We start from the raw sequence: 15,446 nt of genomic DNA, 5'->3' as shown, positions 1-15,446 counted from the left end.
TGCTTGCACAGGGTGGTCACTCCTTGACCACAAGGGAGATTCTTCAGTCTTCTATCTTCAAGTAGAACATCGAAGGTCCAGAGTTTCGTTTCAAGTTTCAGTCAGGATAAATCTACAGTCTTGGGACTCAGCTCCTACCTATATACCAAATTTAGGGGCTGGATTACCTGTTAGGTCCTTCCTATGGGTGGGACCAGGGAAGGGGGTGGTTACACCCCTTTCCCTTTGTCCAGTTTCACACCAGAACTGGGGCTGGAGTGCCCCAGCACCAGTATGAACTGGACTATGCATGGGACACCTTGTGTGCCCCAGGCAGTGTCTGATTTCATTCAGCCCTCCCTGCCCCAATACACTATAGCCTGTCTGGGGTGGTGCTAGCACCTCCCAAGACAGGAAACCTATTGTCCAAGCCTCCCTCACTGGAAGGGCTCCCAACAGCAGGAGGTCAGACTTGTGTCTGTGGCAGCAGCATCCATTTTGTGATGCTGAGGCTCTGGTTAACTTTAACCGGGATTAGTAGGAACAACATGTCTTCTCCCTCTAGAAGGGTGGAATGCTACCCCCATCGCCAGAATTGGCAAGGGGGTAGTATTCTAAAGCGTATGACACCTTACACAACATGTTTTGATAAAGCCAAACCAAAGTTAGCAATAACCCCGAGGATTATAATGCACTTAAGAGTATATGGTATGGCTATATCATAGAACAGCTATAAGGACATGGTTCCGAAAGCTGCAGACAGGCTCAGCTCATGCTAGAGCACCATTTCACATAAAACCAAGCACTCTGCCTTCAGGATTGTTAAGGCCTGCCATAGGAGTGACTTATAGGTGCATATGTGTCTATATATAATGGTAGGTATAGGAATACTATACCTAAGCAAGGGGTGATTACACAACCTTGCCCCAGCTGAGTGACCAGCCAGTTGTGTCAGTTTGGATGGCCAGCCAGGGGTGGCATAATACATGCTGCAGCCCCTGGTAGGCCTTGGGTGCTCCTATGCCCTGGGTACCTATAGTACACTGTACAGGGACTCACAAGAGTGACCCAATATCCAATTAGGTATGTACCTAAGGTACATGGAGTCCATTTTATAGAGAGAGCAGATAGCTCGGGCCCTGATTAGCAGGATCCCAGGCCAACTAAGTCGAAAACCAGCTAAACACAAGGCAAAAAATCTGGGGTAACCATAGTCAGGTATCCACCTTCCTACAGTATGTCACCCTTCTTCAGCCAGGCTAGCTTGAATCCAGTGGCACAATGAGCAAGGGACCCACATCTGAGCATACCCATCCCACTTTGGGCGAAAAGTGTTACAGAAAACAAATGATGGACGAAATGCTGACAATGCAAACACTCTCACCTGTCAAAAGATCTGGGTTAAATCCATCGTTCTTTTGCTCACCATGCCATCACAGTTTAGATTCAGCCACATGCAAATCAGTCTTGACCCTGTGCCTCATGGGAACAGTCCAGACCAAAGTGCAAAGCCAGGTCCTCACTGGACCGGAAACAAGCATCCTGGGACCGGTTTCAGGGTATGTCGCCCTTCTTCAGCCAGGCTAGCTTGAATCCAGTGGCACAGTGAGCAAGGGACCCACGTCTGGGCATACCCATCCCACCTAGGGTGAAAAGTGCTACAGCAAACAAGTGATGGACGGAATGCTGACAATGCAAATATTCTCCCCAACTGAAAAGAGCTGGGTTAAATCCATCGTTCTTTTGTTCACCATGCCACCCCAGTTCGGGCTGGACTGTTCCCATTGGGCACAGGGTCAAAACTGATTTGCATATGAATGAGTCCAAACTGGATAGGCACGGTGAACAAAAAAACAATGGATTTAAGCCCAGATCTCTGTACTGGGGTGAATGTACGACATTGTTCTGCATTCGGTCCATCAATTGTTCTTTTTGCATTTGTCACCCCGAGTGGGATGGGTATGCTCAGACATGGGTCCGGTGCTCTCCATGCCACTAGAGTCAAGCTATCCTGGCTGATGAGAGGTGAAAGCCCGGATTCGGTCCTAGGATGCTTGTTTGCAGTCCAGGGAGGACCTGGCCTGGCAGTTCGGGCTGGACTGTTCCCAATGGGCACAGGGTCAAGACTTATTTGCATATGGCTGGGTCCAAACTGGAATGGCATGGTGAGCAAAAAACATGATGGATTTAGGCCCAGATCTCTGTACTTCGGTGAATGTATGACATTGTTCTGCATTCTGTCCATCAAATTTATTTTTTGCACGTTTCACCCCGAGTGGGACGGGTATGCTAAGACGTGAGTCCTGTGCTCTGCATGCCACTGGAGTCAAGCTATCCTGGCTGATGAGGGCTGAAAGGTCCTAGGATGCTTGTTTCCAGTCCAGGGAGGATCTGGCTTGGCAGTTCGGGCTGGACTGTTCCCATTGGGCACAGGGTCAAGGCTGATTTGCATATGACTGGGTCCACACTGGAATGGCATGGTGAACAAAAACAACAATGGATTTAGGCCCAGATCTCTGTCCTGGAGTGAGTGTATGGCATTGTTCTGCATTCTGTCCATCAATTGTTCTTTTTGCATTTGTCACCCCGAGTGGGACGGGTATGCTCAGACGTGGGTCCTGTGCTCCACATGCCACTGGAGTCAAGCTATCCTGGCTGATTAGGGCTGAAAGCCTGAAACCGGCCCTAGGATGCTTGTTTCCAGTACAGGGAGGACCTGGCCTGGCAATTCGGTTTGGACTGTTCCCATTGGGCACAGGGTCAAGACTGATTTGCATATGGTTGCGTCCAAACTGGAATGGCATGTTGAGCAAAGAAAATATGGATTTAGGCCAGATCTCTGTACTGGGCTGAATGTATGACATTTGTTAGATCTAGGGGTCTCTAATTGGCAGAGGTAGGTACTAATGTCCAAATAGGGACCCTTGCTTCTAGTCAGGGTAAGGGGGATACACTCGTTAGATAACCCCTGCTCACCCTCTTGGTAGCTTGGCACGAGCAGAGGCTTATCAAAGGGAATGTGTAAAGTATTTGTACCAACACTCACAGCAGCACAGTGAAAACACCACAACTGGACTCCACACTAGTTTAGAAAAATAAAATATCTTTATCTAAACTACACAAGACCAAAATGACAAAAATCCAACATACACTTGTTCCAGAATATGATTTTCAAAGAGTTCTAGGGTTTGCGTCAAAATAATCCACAGTTGCGTCACGTTTAGCCCAAAGTATATGTAGATGCGGCAAAAGTTCCAAATGGAAGCTGCAGCATTAAAAAACAACTGATGTGTCACTCCTGAGACCCTGGCGAGGCGATGCGACAGCCCTGCTGGACGCATCGGTCGTGTTGCGACTAATCTGGTCTGTATGGGGAGGGATGCAATACCTTGTATGGATTCCGGTAGGAAGCGTCTCACACAGGCACGATGCGACGATCTTCGGGACGGCGACGATCTCAGGTGCGGCGGAGATGTGCAGCACAGCGTCGATCTTCGCCTCTCGCGGCCCCTAAATTCGATGGCTCTGCGACAATGTTCGCAGCAACGTGATGCGGTCCGCAAGCAAGCGGTGCAGCGATCTCACCCAGCAACGACAGTCTCTGCGACAATATTTGCAGCAACAGGAATCTTCCCGCACAGGGTCGATGCGTTCCACAAGTGTTCCACAAGCAAACGATGACGCGGCGGCGGGAATTGTGCTCTGCAAGCGAGCGATGCGTGAAAATTGCAGATTGTCTTCTTTTTTTCTTGTCCAGCTCCCCAAACAGCAGCACAACTTCGAGAGGCACCGAAATTGGATCACACACTCTAGGAAGGGCAGAACTCTCTCAGCAGAGTTCAGGGGGAACCTGGGGTTTAAGTCCTTTTGTTCCTGGGACTTCTTAACAGGGATCCAGCTCTCCTCAGGCCCTTGGAGATCTCTTCAAGGAAGGGGACACAGCACACTGCAAAGTCCTTCCCCTCTCCTTGGCAGCAAAGCAACTGCAGGTCAGTCCACAAGCACACAGCAGGACAGTCCTTCTTCTTCAGTCTTCCAGCTTTCTCCTTGGCAGAGGTTCCTTCTTGATTCCAGGATGATCTAATTTTCTGTAGTCTGGGTAACCCTTTTATACCAGTCTTCCCTTTGTTCTCTGGAGGCAGAGTGGCCTTGGCTTAGTTAGAACCAGTTCTGGTCAGTGCTGGAGCACTTTGTTTTCCTGACTTCTTCTTTCCTTTCAGAGAGAGGGGAAGGGTCTTCAGCCGCCCGGCAGGAGGTGGAGCCAGCATTGTGGAAGGCAGGCACAGCCCTATTCAGGCCCAGGTGCTATCCCCTCCCACCACTCAAGATGCAGATACAGTCATTTAGCCGAGGGCTGACTCATTCAGCTTCCTGGGGGCTCCCCAGCCCCTGTCACTCAATCACTCAATAGTTTGGCTACTGTGGAGACTACTTCATCTCCGCCGTGCCCAAACCAGACAGTCAATTAACAAACAGGCCAAGGCACACAGAAAGCTCAGACAAGAGAACAGCCACTTTCTAAAAATGCTGTTCTCAAACACTGGATTTAAGAACCATCTTTCCTAAAAGATGTGTTATTAAATTCTGAGTTCAGGGATACCAGACTTTAAGTTTCTATCTTGCTCCTATGGGAAGATATGCAGGTAAACATTATACACAGCATTCCCCATTATAGCCTATGGGCAAGATAGCCATCTCAATAGTGAAAAAATAAAAGGGCTGTAATTCACTGCCAGAGCATGTCACACACACCAGTACATGCTCTACCTTTCATATATACTGCACCCTGCCCAGGGGGGTACCTAGGGCCTTCCATAGGGGTGTCCAATGTGTACAGAAAGGGAAGGGTTAGGTCCGGGCAGTGTGGACACTGGCTAGGGCAGCATGGCAGTTAGCAACTGCACCCAGGCATCTCAGTGGCAGGCCTGAGATACCATTTTAGGGCTACTCGTGTGGGTGGCACAATCAGTGCTGCAGGCCCACTAGTAGCATTTGAATCACCAGCCATGGCACACTCAGTGCACTTTACTAGGGACTGCTTGATAATACAAATATGCCAATCTTGGATAACCAATCACTGGAATGGCATGTTGAGCAAAAAAACAATGGATTTAGGCCCAGATCTCTGTACTGGGGTGAATGTATGACATTGTTCGGCATTCTGTCCATCAATTGTTCTTTTTGCATTTGTCACCCGAGTGGGACGGGTATGCTCAGATGTGGGTCTTGTTATATTTATGCCATTGGTGCCACTGGAGTCAAGCTATCCTGGCTAATGAGGGCTGAAAGCCCCAAACCGGTCCTAGGATGCTTGTTTCCAGTCCAGAGAGGACCTGGCCTGGCAGTTCTGGCTGGACTGTTCCCATTGGCCACAGGGTCAAGACTGATTAACATATGGTTGAGTCCACACTGGAATGGCATGATGAGCAAAAAAACGATGGATTTAGGTCTAGGTCTCTGTACTGGGGTGAATGTATGACATTGTTCTGCATTCTGTCCATCAATTGTTCTTTTTGCATTTGATATATATCTTTGCGGTAGAGATACTCTGCTGCAACAATTTAAATTTCGGTGGGCTCTAGTTTGGCTACTGTGGAGACTCCTACATCTCCGCCGTGGCCAAACTTCTCTGACGGTGTAAGGCCAGTCGGAGAACTTGTCCAGTGAAGAAGCCTGGGAAGCTGGGTGAAACGGTGGCCTTTTGCAATGCTTTTATTTTTACAATAATGCAAATCTTTTCTAATGTTTTTCATCGTTAAGTGGATCTTTTCTGATGATACTTTTCATTCTTCCTATCGGTGCTTCAGACTAGTGTCAGCATCAGAAGAGTGGTTTTGAAGTGGATGACTGTGTTTACTGTAGGAAACAACAAAGGTGTCTGAATGGCAGGCAGCTTGAGTGCACCAGGAACAACATTTGTCTTTTGCGCTCTGTGGATGAATGGTGGCCCAATGAAATAAGTCCCGCGATCAAATACAGAAAATAACCAAGGATTTATAGTTAATGAACCTGAAATGCTAAATGAAACAAAACAAGGATTCATGAAAGCCAATTGACATTAAAAAAAAGTATATTCGCATATTAAAAGAAAGTGAAACACTTAAGTAATGGAGACAGTCAGAGACTGAACTACAATGAATGGACAGGTGAAAAACTGTCTGACAAACGACTAAGCTGAAGTGGTAGAGGTTAGGCAGGGGCGTGGCTTCCGTTGGTGCAGCAGGTGCAGTGCACCGGGATCCAGAGACCAAAAGGGCCCACTGAAGCCTGAATATTGCCATATTTCTTACTTCAAACACGGGTCACACTAGGCCCTGTGACACACTGGCTAAGGCACTGAGTTTAGGCTGGGCACCTCACAATGAAGGATAGAGAGTAGATAGTATCTAGGCTGAATCAGTTAAGCAGCCTCGCCAGGTACTTAACCAAGAAAAGTGCGTTGCAACGAGCTGTGCAACGTGTTAGAGGGACATTGTGTCACTGAACGTTTGTGCAAATACACAATCTCCTTGCTTGCAGTTCACCTCTATGCTGCGGAAAGTGTTCAGAGACTCTTTTTTCAACTGAGGCTGTCTCTGTTGTGCTCTTTTCCTTGAAGCTCACTGGCTGCGTGCCAATCGAAGAAACAGAGCTTGGATGTTTTTTCAAGTGTATCTATTTAACGCCAATCTCGGTGGTTTCAGCTTGTCAGACCATCCTTATGTCCCTAGGCTCTGGCAAGGTGGCAGCATTTACCCCAGCCCCATGTTCTCTAGCTCGGCAGTGAAGGGAATCTGCTTGGTGCAAGTCCTTTTGGAAGCGCCTTGAAAGCAGCCATGACTGGCACTTGGTAGGTAGTCCAAAAATAGCATCTATTCATCTTAAGTGTCAAAGAGTCAACTTTGAGGGGGAAATCTTTTCTTGAAACCCTCAGCAGAGGGCCCACTTGGCTAACTAGCAACAAATCTTTGCAACAGTATGGGAGAATGAAGAAAAGGTAGTATTCCAAGCAAAATGTTTCCCATGTATTGGCCCTCCAGCCCTGGCACTTTTTATGCGGATGCACACACATCAGACAAAAGTTTGTCACTTCTAGTGACAGCAGTAGTCATCACAGTGAGAAGGAAGGAGCGTCTGCAGTATCCATTGGGGCCACCAACTGTGTGAGCATGGTATCAAACTAAATGGCGCCTCTCAGAGAACAAGATATCTAATTGCTGAAAGTGAGTGCACCTGTTGCCCCACGCTGTATGCTGTCGTGGTTGGAGGCAAAATGTGAATAGCACTTGAGCAAACCAGTTGATGAAGAGGGCTGAACCAAAGGCCCTCTACGCACGTAGATATTTATGCATTTTTTTTAATTTCTGAATTGTTTTTGAATATATGAAGCGGCGAAGCAGCTAAATCTGTCTCTAGGCCACACCTAGAGGCAGATTTATCTGTCTGTGGATCCTGTTGACTTTCTTAAGCCCACATCCTCTTGCGTAGTGCTATTGCTCAACATGACCCTCTTCAGTGGTATAAAAATATGCTGAGGGCAGGACACCAAGACTTACTCTTTGCGGCCTCGATGCAGGGAAATTTGGACTCCTGCATCCTATTTCTTGAGTTAATTGTCTTGTGTAGGCTTTATGTTGATTACAATCTATACACCCTCATCTCAAGATGTATTTATGTCCAGCGATTTTTGGCTTTGTAATAAATTAACTAACCTTACATAGTGGTCTGTGGTTACTATGGGGCCTATTACGATGGTGGGCGGCATTTGTCCGCCCACACCGCCACAGAGCACAGGACCAATCGCCGAAGCTGTGGCGGTCTTACCAGGCAAATTAGGATGCGCCCGCCACCTCGAATTAACATTGCGGCAGGCGGTGTTGTAAGCAGCACCTGCTGCAATGTTAATGCCCATATTGTGCATTGCCATGCACAAAGTGACACGCACCGCGCGGTGCCTATCACCTTGTGCATGGCAATGATGTGGTGTACCATGGGTACCCCACAGTGCAGCCAGCCACACCCCCCTGGGGCCCTCAATGGGCCCCCGCAGAGATTTCTTGCATGCATCCTAATATGGATGGCAGTGCCTTGGGCACCCTCACCGTATTGAGTCCCTATTACTCCTGGCCGACAATCCGACCGGTGGAAAAGTACCGGACAGTCTTCCCATTCGCCGTGGTGCCCCCGTCATACTAATATGGTGGGGGGTGAACCAGGGACATTTGGCGGGCAGATCGCCACCGCTGAGCCGGCGTTGGCGATCCACACGATATCATAATGGGCCTCTATGTGTCTAGAGAAATTGCTTTTGAATTGGTTGACATTGTTAACTATTTCTCTCCCCTCCATGCTTTCAGGCTGAGGAAAAGAACCCTTGACTTGTAACTCTAAAACAGATGTAGAACGTACGAGCCCAGCCATTTCACATTTAGAAAAAATAGTTCCACAAAAGCGGATGTTAACAGTAGTACTGCAACGGAAAACTGATAAGAGAAGCACATGAGGAACAAGAGATTGGGAAATGCTAGAAACTATGCGAAAGCCAAAAGAAATAGGGGAAAAGAAAGTGACAAGCAGAGGACCCAAAGAAAAGCCAGGAAAGCAAGGGGTGGGATGTTAGCCCCTTTTAAGATTTGTACACAATAGATTTCACAAGCACAGTGCAAGCGCTGTGAAGGTAACACCTAAAAAAAATAACCTTTCCACCAATGTGCCAAGGTACTTGTTTTTAACAGTCAACAAACCATATTCCTGCCAGTATCATGTATATTATCTCTTCTGCACAACCTATTTCAGTGGAAAGGTTAGGGTCCACTAGCACTTTGATGTCAGAGGGAAAAAAATTATGCTCGTTTGTTACCTTGAAAAGTAGAAACGAGTAGCAGTCAAGGAAAGGTGTGTATGCGTTTAGTTGATGCTCAATCCGAAAACCACCACCTAAGCTTTTAAATCCTATTCAGCTGATGTTTAAATTAGTACAGCGGGGCCAGAGTCCCTCAGCAAAACACTAGCTCTGTCATAGTGTCATTTGAAAAGTCTCGTTACTGTTAGTATCATTACGGATTCTGAAGCTCCCAATCATTCATAAAGACATACGTTGAGCAGCGATTTTAATTTTGGGCACTAGGTGGCAGCAGCTGACAAGCAACAAGGACTGAGTAGGTACGCAATAAAGAAAGCATATGGCAGTGAAGATGTCTCACAGGCTACGTTATTTGGGGACAGACACAGATTAATCCAGCGGTGTTTGGGCATTTACCATCTGTTTTTTGTCATGGAAGTGTGGTATATGGGGATCGCATAAAACAATCTGTTTAAATTATGTGTAACTAAAGGAAGGAGAAAGGGGCGAGAACAATACTTTAGATGCAAAGAGCAAATGGTGAATTAAATGTATATGATGGAGTTCATGAAAAACTATTTCAAGGCACATAGCGGTGCAGTGAATATTGGTGCAAAATAAACGTACTTGGTGCTTTCGTTAGAGGTGAAACACAAGTGATAAATATTGATCAGCAAGTGTAATAAACAAACACATGAACAGCAGCACTGCCCGTTATAGCAAGTTCTCTATAGTCACATAGGATCCGTGTTTTTGAAGTAAAAGGCGTTTTGATCCCAAAGGAGTTTCCATCCCAATAAAAATGGCGGGTTCATCATTAGGAGGATACGAGCCTGAGAGAGAGATTGTAGAAGATAATACAGTTGCTTAAGGAGGGGGTCCTTGGTGTCAAGTCTCATGAACAGGTCGGGTAGGAATGGTGTGAGCTCCAAATATGCTGGATACTCAAAGAGGGCTCCAATCAGCTTGCAGTGTGAAGCACACATGTGGTCTGGGTCTCAAGGTCGAGTGGCAGATTTTTTCATTGGGCTCGAATAAGCCCCTTGGAAAACTCTTGACCCGGAAGGACTCCATGCTGACAGTGTTATCAGGGCATCTCCATTTTTGGACAGATTCGAGTCCAGTGAAGGAAATTGCTTGCATAAAATTTTCTAAAAAGCACATCTTCCTCCCTGGGTTGTCTTGTGTCTTATGTCACGCATGTGAGTAAGTGATGTTTATTTAATTGCATGGGGGGCTCCTCCACTGGAGCGGAGGAGCGTCGCCCCACTGCTTCTGGCAGTGCGAGAAGCAGAAACATAAAATGGTAATAACTTTCAGTTATTACCATTTTATGTTTGGTTGCGGGCAGGCTGCAACTCTGAGAGCAGGGAAGGGGCGAAGTGGCAAGCACATCTCCTTCGATCACACCACAGCTCTCCATTGGACGGACCACAGCTGCGTTCACTTCAACTACATAAAGTCCACGACCCACAACCCCCCACAACCTATTCCCCGAAGAAATTGGAACAAAATCACCACCGACCAACTCTTCACATCGCTTCACCAAAACCCCCCTGCCATTTCAGCGGACCCTAACCAAGCAGCCACAAACCTCACTCAGTGGATCATCCAGAGCGCTGACGAACTAGCACCCTTGAAAAACCATCTAATCAAGCATGGTAGCAAAAAAGCCCCCTGGTTCAACGATGACCTTAAAAAATCCAAAAAGTTCTGTCGTACTCTCGAGAAAACCTGGAGAAAAAACCCAACCACTGACAACCTAACCACCTTCAAGAACGCCACCCGCAAACACCATCAACTGATCTGATCCACCAAGAAATCAGCTTTCAAGGATCGACTTAACAACAATGCCCAAAATAGCAAGGAACTATTCAACATCGTCAAAGAATTCACTAACCCCTCCACCGGAACTAACGACATCACTCCCTCCCAAGACCTCTGTGACTCTCTAGCCTCGTTTTTCCACAACAAAATCACCGAAATACATAACAGCTTTGAAAACCAGTCCGAAGACCAGTCCACTCCACCCACCTCCGAACCAAAACCACACTCTAACAACCTCTGCACCTGGAACCATATCACCACTGAAGACACCATCCGCCTGACGAACTCCATCCACTCAGGATCACCAACCGACCCATGTCCCCACCACATTTTCAACAAAGCAGACTCCATCATCGCACCCCATCTCCGCGATGTCATTAACTGCTCCCTCAACTCCGCTACCTTCCCGGAAAACTGGAAACATGCCGAACTCAGCGCCCTTCTGAAGAAACCCACGGCAGACCCAACCGAACTTAAGAACTACCACCCCATCTCGCTCCTCCCATTCCCTGCCAAAGTCATCGAGAAAGCCGTCAACAGTCAGCTCGCCACCTTACTCGAATCCAACAAATCCCTCGACCCTTCACAGTCCGGCTTCCGAGCCAAACACAGCACCGAAACCGCCCTCATCGCTGCAACAGACGACATCCGAACACTACTGGATAACGGAGAAACAGTCGCTCTCATCTTACTTGACCTCTCCGCAGCCTTCGACACAGTCTGTCATAGCACCCTCATTCAACGCCTCAGCAACGTCGGAATACAAGGAAAAGCACTGAACTGGATCATCTCGTTTCTCACCGGAAGAACACAGAGAGTCCGCCTCCCCCCTTTCAAATCTGAGGCCACCGAAGTCATCTGCGGCGTACCACAAGGATCATCACTCAGTCCCTCCCTCTTCAACGTATACATGAGTCCCCTCGCCTCCATCGCACGCCAACACAACCTCAACATCATCTCATACGCAGACGACACCCAGCTGATCCTCTCCCTCACCAAAGACCCAAACACCGCCAAAACCAACTTACACGAAGGAATGAAAGAAGTAGCCGAGTGGATGAAGATCAGCCGTTTAAAACTAAATTCGGACAAAACAGAAGTCCTCATCCTAGGGCCATCCCCCTCTGCCTGGGACGACTCATGGTGGCCTCCAGCCCTCGGAACCGCACCCATACCTACTGACCATGCACGTAACCTGGGCTTCATCCTGGACTCCTCCCTCTCGATGACCAGACAAGTCAACGCCGTCTCATCATCCTGCTTCAACATCCTACGAATGCTCAAAAAAATCTTCCGTTGGATCCCCACCGAAACAAGAAAGACGGTCACCCACGCACTGGTCACAAGCCGACTGGATTACGGAAACACCCTCTACGCCGGAACCACAGCCAAACTACAGAAAAAACTCCAAAGCATCCAAAACGCCTCAGCCAGACTCATTCTGGATATCCCTCGGCAAGCTCACATTTCCGGCCACCTGAAAGACCTCCATTGGCTCCCTGTCAACAAGAGAATAACGTTCCGTCTCCTCACCCACGCACACAAAGCCCTCTACGACCTAGGACCCGAATGCCTCAACACGCGTCTATCCTTCTACACCCCCTCCAGACAACTACGCTCGTCTAATCAAGCCCTCGCCGCAATTCCGCGCATCCACAGATCCACCATGTGGGGAAGATCCTTCTCCTACTTAGCGGCCAAAACCTGGAACTCTCTCCCCACCCACCTCCGCCTTACACAGAACCACCTCTCCTTCAGAAAACAACTGAAAACTTGGTCATTCGACAAGTAAAAACACCTCCCTCCCCCAAGCGCCTTGAGACCCTCTGGGTGAGTAGTGCGCTATATAAATACTGGAACTTGAACTTGAACTTGGTGTGCCTGCCCGCTCCCAAGCACGCAAAGACTGTTTGGTCGGCCCCCAGGGACCGCCCTAACCAGTCATGCGCACTCTGCCTTTTCTCCATGTAGACTGCATGTAGGCGTACTCTAACCTTGGGAATGTTTGTGCAAGTGAAGGTAAACTCACGGTTTTACCCAGTTGTAGGTTGTCTCAGATTTTCCAAAGCCTACAAATCTGAAATAAATAAACTCATGTTCAAACAGACAACAACAAATTGCATTTACAACATTAAATTGAGCACATACAGATATTCCACATATAAAACGTTGAGGTGACCAAAACACGCCATGTACTTCCTCTAAACGTTGAGAAAATCCCTCTGAAAACCAACCCCCATTCCGGGTATGTAAAGGACCGGCCTATTTAGTCCCCTTAATATATGCAGTGGAACTGACTCTCCCACGCATTTTTATCAACCCTAGTATAAAACTGCGATGACCTGACTAGTCACCCCTGTCACCCGGGTTCTTTGAATGGTTCAACTCTAATTCGTGACCACACCAACGGTTACATTTTTTAAAGAAATGTCTTTTCAAAACTCAATAATCCCTTTTGCCAAAATCCTGGACAAGTGCAAGTGTCTCCAGCCCTCGAGGGAGTGGCTGGAAGAACGGCTTCCTGCGGAGCACTAGAACGTGTCCTGAAGGACACTAAATTCCTTCCCAACTTTATTGAAGAACAAATAAAATGTTAGTCCAACCTGTGGGGACAAAAACAATTAACTAAAACACTACAGGGTCCATCAGTCTTCTGAGACAGATGGCGGGAAAACGTCAGCCGTGGGTTGATGACTCTGCCTGCAGCAGGACCTTCTCGGTTGGCACTCGTAGTTTAACCTGAAGGGTTCAGGACATGACCGCTGACTTGGAGACGTCCACTGCATAGCGTCAGTTCCCTTGTGATGACTTGTCTTGCATGGCTTCCCTTTTCTTAACGTCGGTGATGGCCTGTGGTGAATTCAAACTGTTCTTTCATGTGTCATGAGCATGGATGGAGATCATGGCGACAGTTTGTGGAGCTGTTGCCTGATCATATGTCTCTGTGGACCCTTTTGGCTGTAACCGATGACCCATCTCTGGGGCAAAGTCTCGTTTCACTCTCCCGCATGGAGAGGCCCATTGCCGAGGTTGCTGCAGGACTGCAGGAAGGCTACACTGGGGCGGCTTGTGTGCCAACTGGGGGCAGCCGCAGGACCACCGAGGAACCGTTACTTGGTCGCACGCACAACCCTCTAGGGTGGAGATGTATTGGCCGATGCTTGCTCTCACTACCGTGGTTCAGGGGTGCGCCCGGTTCACAGGTTGCCTCTGGTCTGTTTTCTCTGCTGGTGTGGCAACAGCGTGGGACTCCAGTCCATCAATACTCTGGTAGTGGTGTTTGACGCATGTGCTGATGGCTGGCGTTGCCAGCCATGGGGTGACTCGGGACGACAGGTGGTGGTGACTTGCTGGGAGAGTTAGATGTCGGGAGGGACTTGGCATGCCCTGTGCCTCCGCCTTGCTGAGGTTGAGGTTCAGTGGTGGCATGACACGTAGAGTGTGTGGATCCTCTCTTGTCTGGCTTGGGGCCACTGCCGACTCCGTCTTGAGGTGGTGTGAGGAAAGACACCCATGGCATCTGTAGTCAGGAGCAGCAATGCCGTTTGGCTTAGACTTCTGACACTCTGGGGTGGACGGTCCCCTGGGGAAGCGTTGGGATGGTACACAGTTTGCGCTCGCTGCGGCTTATGTTCGGTTCTCCCGTGAGGCTGCATCCATGGACGCCGGTTGACGCTCACCTGGGGAAGCGTTGGGATGAGACTCGGTTTGCGCTTGCTGCGGCTTACTCTTAGTTCTCCCTTGAGGCTGTAACCAGGGACGCTGATTGACGCTCACCTGGGGAAGCATTGGAATGAGACTCACTTTGTGCTAGCTGCGGCTTACTCTTGGTTCTCCCTTGGTGCTGTCTCCAGGGCCGCCGGTCAGCCTTGGTGGCTGTCTGGTGTTTCAGGGTGGGCTCTTGGCTTGCTGTACAAGTCCTCGGTCTTCTCCCTTTGTTGGTCTGTTCAGCCCACTTGTGTTTATCCGGTCTTCAGGGTGACCGGGCTGCCACTCTCTTCTTTCTTCGAAGGTGTTGTGCTTGGACCTCGAGGCGGCGCCGGCTTCTGCCTTCGTTTTGCGGTGCTTGTCTGGACTGGTCAGTTGGGGTGACGTGCTCCTTGCTTGCTGGGCGACGTTTCGTCCGGGCACATGTCGCCAGTTGTCGGAGCGCCTGCTGCTGTGGCGGCCTGCCACATGGAGAGCACGACTCCTCTCTTGCCTTTCACGGGTCACTGCTGACTCCGTCCTGAGGCGGTGCGAGGGAGGACATTCTGTTTTGTCTTCGGCCCACTGAGGAGCTTCCATGGGGGCTAGCCGTGCGTCAGGTTCATTGGCACTGCCTTCTGCACGCTTCTGACGTGGTGCGCTCCGCCTTCTTCTGGGATGCTTTATTCTGGCACGTGGTGTGCCTGGCAGCTTGCGGTTGTGCCTTTTCACCAGTAGGAGCGGGTAGTGTGATCTGCTCTCTGGCAGTGGCATAGGGCAGCTGCTTGTGGGGCGCGTTCTGCACCAGTCTTTCTTGTGCTGTTGGTGGGGACAGTGACCTTGATACATTACTGTCTGTTCAGCTGTCTTGCAGTGATGGCTGTTCGGCACTCGGGGTGGGTGACACAGTTTCCTTGCTGGTGGTCGCGTCCGACAGCCACTGGGGGTGTGTGCCACGCTCGTTCTATATGCGTCTTCTGTGGGCTCTGGGCAGTTTTCAGAGTAGAAGTGGCTTTGGGGTTTCTTGGTTCTCCGCGTGGTTTCAGTTTCTCCACTTCAGCCAGCTAGACAGTCCACAGGGTGCGTCCTGTGCACATCTCTAACGGCCACCAGCCTCTGGATTGCAGTTTCA

This window comes from Lissotriton helveticus, chromosome 7 (assembly GCF_964261635.1).
Source record: "Lissotriton helveticus chromosome 7, aLisHel1.1, whole genome shotgun sequence".
In the NCBI taxonomy this organism is placed as follows: domain Eukaryota; kingdom Metazoa; phylum Chordata; class Amphibia; order Caudata; family Salamandridae; genus Lissotriton; species Lissotriton helveticus.
The sequence above is the reverse complement of the archived record's forward strand: the minus strand, read 5'-3'. Positions refer to the sequence as shown.